This window comes from Triticum dicoccoides, chromosome 1A, assembly GCF_002162155.2.
Source record: "Triticum dicoccoides isolate Atlit2015 ecotype Zavitan chromosome 1A, WEW_v2.0, whole genome shotgun sequence".
Lineage (NCBI taxonomy): Eukaryota > Viridiplantae > Streptophyta > Magnoliopsida > Poales > Poaceae > Triticum > Triticum dicoccoides.
This window is the reverse complement of record NC_041380.1, coordinates 441,052,541-441,057,388: the sequence shown is the minus strand read 5'-3', so window position 1 is coordinate 441,057,388 and position 4,848 is coordinate 441,052,541. Positions and strand designations below refer to the sequence as shown.

General features: G+C 43.7%; 1 long non-coding RNA gene across 1 annotated transcript; it reads right to left on the bottom strand.

The window, feature by feature from the left end:
* Positions 1-349: 349 nt before the first annotated feature.
* On the bottom strand, positions 350-4,842 carry LOC119277703. The gene is made up of 5 exons (XR_005137267.1): positions 4,183-4,842; positions 3,380-3,446; positions 2,293-3,292; positions 1,174-1,298; positions 350-657 (listed from the first exon to the last, which is right to left on the bottom strand). It is a non-coding gene; the product is annotated as an uncharacterized LOC119277703 (long non-coding RNA).
* Between the last annotated feature and the right edge of the window lie 6 nt (positions 4,843-4,848).

The window sequence follows — 4,848 nt, the reverse complement described above, 5'->3', positions numbered from 1 at the left end:
TTTGTTTTGGTCACTAGCCCCAGGCCATGTAGGCATCCAGCGTGGCAAGCTGATGTGGCACGAGATTCAGCCCGGTCCAATTCGGTTTTCTAGATGGGCCTAGCCCAACAATTCGGCCTTTTTATTGTATATTTTCTCTATTAATTTTCTCTAGCTACATGGGCCTGGCCCAACAATCTGGCCTTTTTATTTTCTAGGCATGGCCTTTTGCGGTCCATTTCATTTTTATTTTTGAGGTTTTTTTGTGGTCCAGTTTTTAGATGGGTCCCAATTGTCAGATTTTTCCTGGCAGTGGATCCACATCGCTTTTTAAGCAGTATATATATCAAACAGAAAGAAGAAAAGAATATGAAGATCTTCAAATAACAACCAAAATAGGTTTATTACAATATATTCTGTATAGAACAGAACATGTGAAACTCCATACACTTGTTCACATCACAACAACCAGTTTAACCTACAAATATTGCATGCCCAGGAACTTAAAACTTCACGTACATAACCATACAATATTCCACACAATCACAAATATTGCGATTGAAAAATAAAACGCTCTACCAAGTTAAAGCTAGCTACTCTTGGATACCACAGAACATGCTCTTCAACATAGGAAGAAGTCATCAACGGTGTTCTATCAACAACACAAGCTCCATTCACCTACAAGAACAGAATGGAATATCAAGTACTTGGACCGTTCAAGCAGACTACAACCAACATATATATGTAGAAGTAGATCAGGAAATGTGATGGAGCAATCGGACAACAAATACATTAAGTAAACAGCCCAACCGATGAGTGATGACGACAAGCAAAGAGTATAAACCTAGGTTTGGACATAAATAGTGTCAACTCAAGCAGAACATAATAAGGCAGTAAAATCAAGCAGAACATAATTAAGCACGATGAAAGGGACCATCCAATTAAATTCCATTCTCATCTTCTTTAGTAAGGACATGCAAAACATCCCAGCATATCTCAAGTCGATGAATTATTCTAGCAATAACCAAATTAGAAACATCCCTCGTTGTTCCATTTAACCATACTACAAGACTGTAGAAGAATCACTCTTGGTGAATCAAATCATAACAAATCCAACAACAGATACAAGAGGCACATCAGGCCTAGCCATTTTAGTTTTAGTAATTTAGAAAGAGGGGCGATGGGGCACATAACCTTGAGGCCTTGTCATGGGGTTGTGTTTGATGAAGGTTGCCCTTTGGGGCGGTAGCTGCGGCTCCGCCAGATGCAGCAGCAGCACCTCCAACCGGCACGATGGCGGCGGCAGCACAAATGGTCACCTATGTGACATTTCAGATCATCATTACAGAATTTTATTTATTTATTCAAGACACAAGCAGCAAAGATAGTGTCTACCTTCGCATATAGAACCGAGCATAGATTTACAGCACATCAATGATTCAAGTAGTTCAAGGCTTAATTACTTTTTCAACATCAGGGTAAGAGATATGGAACAGAAATGCACAAATGGTGCCTATTGAGTGAGAGCAAGCAATATAAAGGGGCACAACTGTGTGAAACTGTTATCAGCATTGTTTCAAAGTTTACTGTGGCATATTTTTCATGATCAGTATGACTTATAATAAATAATAACTAATAGTATTGCCGCCAGATGAGCTGCTTATACATAACGATAAGTCAAATTTATAGTGCCAGCTCGGGAATAAGACAAAGCAAAATTTATAAATCTATAGCATAACACATGAGGTCTAAATTTATACTATGTTCCTTTAGAAGCAAGAGTTGGTTCATGTCTAGCTTGTATTGCAGATAACTAGTACATTTTCACACAAAAAATAGGAGCGACATATGTTTTAATGATCAACTCTGGTGTTTGCAGTATATATTCACAGCATGTAGAGTTTCAGGTTTCGAAATTCAGACTATAAATTTATTATTTTAATTGTAAGCTTCATAAGTCATATTTAAATAACAAATTGCCACCTCATATCTTTTCTGAATTTCCAGTTTTGAATTTGACGGGCTTAAATCACCAATAAAGCTCATTTGGATAATCCAATAAGCTTCAGTCTTTAGCAAGCATTCTTTGAACCACCTCCGAATATCTACATTTCTGCTCAAATTGATCTCAGAGGAACTTCCAGTGAAATTTCGAATTCAGTTATTGTGTGTGTTTGCTTATTCACTTCAGAATCAGGGTTACAAATCTAATGCCAGATCAGCATCTGAGGCATGCTCAGTTTTTAGAATCCAAAGGAACCGATCATCCAAGGAAATGACATGCAGACAGCTCAACAAGTTAACATATTTTACCTTTGAGATTCTCCTGAAGCCATTTGGGGTTCTTTGGGCAGATATGACTGTCCCACCACCATGAGTACTTGCGCTTGGCATCGTTCGGTGATGTCGTTGCCATTACGGCAACAAACTAAACATCAGAGGATGTTCTATGATCCCACAGGCAGAGAAGGATGACATCAACAAGAACCAATCACAGTCTAACACCAGCCAGTTACTTGCAAAACAAATACCCTCAGATTGTTAAGTATCCTTAGCATGCAATGGCTAATCCTCCTAGTGATGAATTAGTTTCTTGATTATTAAAGCCGCTTTGAACTGAACATATGAGTTGAGTTGATGAACAAAGCGGCACATAGTAAATGATGAACTAGAAACAGCAGAACTGCACAAATCTCCAAAAACAATTGCCCCGTAGGTGCCAATCACAAAGCTGAGCATGCAACACAAACTCAGTAGAGAATAAACTATAGCATCAGCCAAGGAAAGAAGAGCAGAAAGGACATTTATCCAAAGTGAAAGCAGGAAAAGAACAATACCATGTGCAGGCTTTTTCCGCCAAAAATTTAGGAGATCATTAAACTCTACCTCACACCACCAGGGGATAAAAAATCCTACTGAACTATAGCGAACCAAAAAAATACAGGGAATAATGAGAAAGGGAGGTTGCTTGCAGAGGAAGGAATGAATGGAGCATCAAAGAAGAATGATAGAGAAAAGGAAGGGTGGGCAAGAAACTCTGGTGTTTGCAGTATATATTCACAGACTTGTGGTACTCAAATTCATGCAATTAGAAAAAAACTAACAGGTTCAGCGAGATTCAAAGTCAATTCAAGCAGGGTTATCAGCAAGAAACTGACAGACAGGTTCAAAACCATGACTAAACACCCACATGCTTCAAGCTAGAGTAGTTGTAGACGAGCTCCGAGTGCAGGGTCCTCATGGTCAGCGACTCCCTCGACTTGAAGAGCAGCGCCTTGTGCGCCGCCGCGAGAACTGGAAACACGCCCGGCACCTGAAATTGCATCAACTTAACTTATGGGTATCCTCAATTGCAGCAATTGGTGTGATTTAGTATAAATAGTAGAGTGCGGCGCAGTACCAGCAATGCATTAAGGAATGCAGCTTCCGGCTCCAGCTTCCCCGACCGCATTAGGTCGAGGAGCTCCCTGCATTCATCCAGCATCATCAGTAATGGTGAGCCAGCCAAGAACTCTGTAATTGCATGCCAAAATCACTACCCAACCAATCCAATTCACCGTTGCCAGTTCAGTGCTACCCACCGATTAATTTAAGATCAGTACCATCAAAACATAATTAAGTTAATTTGTTAAGGTACAGCAGAACCAGTTGTAGTACTGCATTAAATCAAATTATTCCCTACGAATTTAAAGGAAGGCACATTTTGGGCCTTTAAAACATCAGGAAGGACTGGTACTTGGTGTCTACAGAATCCAATTGAAACTCCCTCAAGTACATTAAACTCCTATAGTAAAGACAAATATCCATTCGAATCCAGTCCAACATGAGACATGATCTACAGCAGCAACAGTTGTACCCCTACAATAAATCAAATTATTCCCTAGAAATTTCAAGCAAGGCACATTTCGGGACTTCAAAACAACAAAGAGGAGTGGCACTGGCGTGTCAAAGGTCCAGCAAGTAACATCGATCCACACATCCAAGATATCATTGCTAATACAGTATATTAGTAAAGTACCACTGATTCACTAATTAGACATCAAATCAAGATTAGCAACACACCCAACGCATCATTGCTGATACTCCAGTAGTACCACAATACCGCTCAATGATGGATCAATTAAGGATCAAATCGAGATTAGCAATAACAACTTCAGAATGTAGGATTAACTGAAGTAATAACCAAGGCAGCAGCGGCAGTACCTTGTGGCGGGAGAAGAGGTTGTACTCGGGCTACTCGATGATGGGCCTGACGAGGTCAAGCCGATTGGCCACCCCCCAGGCCTCCGTAAACCTCAGATGCGCCAGTAGCTCCTTCAGCAGCGCCGCAGACGCCGCGCGGTCGCACGCGGCCGTGTCGATCCGGAGGAACAGGGTCGCGCCACCCGCGGGCGGCGGTAGCTTGTAGAACGCGATGAAGAGCACCGGGGCCCCGTCGGGCCCGGAGTCGAGGAGGGAGTCGAAGTCGAGTGCGGAGAGTTGAGACGCGAGGGCGAGCTGCGGGGGCAGACGAGGCCGCACGACGAGGCGCGGACCCAGCTCGACGACGACACGGATCCGGAAGGCCCGCTGTGGCCGTGGCGGATCTGGTCGTGGACTGACCTCATCGGCTCGATCTGGCGCCATGGGAGAGAGGGAGAGGTATGGCTCGATCTTGTCGGTGGTCGGAGAGCTGCGCGACGAACGCGGAGGCGAGGGCGGAGGCGGCGGTGGCGACGAGGTGGTCGTGGAGCGGGTGGTCGGCAGGGAAGGCGAGGTGCGAGGCAATGAGGAGCGGGAGGTGGCGTGCAGGCGCGAGCGGCGGGAGCGGCGGGAGCAGGTGGTCGTCGACGAAGGCGAGGAGGAGCGGCTTGAGGTGGGAGGGAAGGT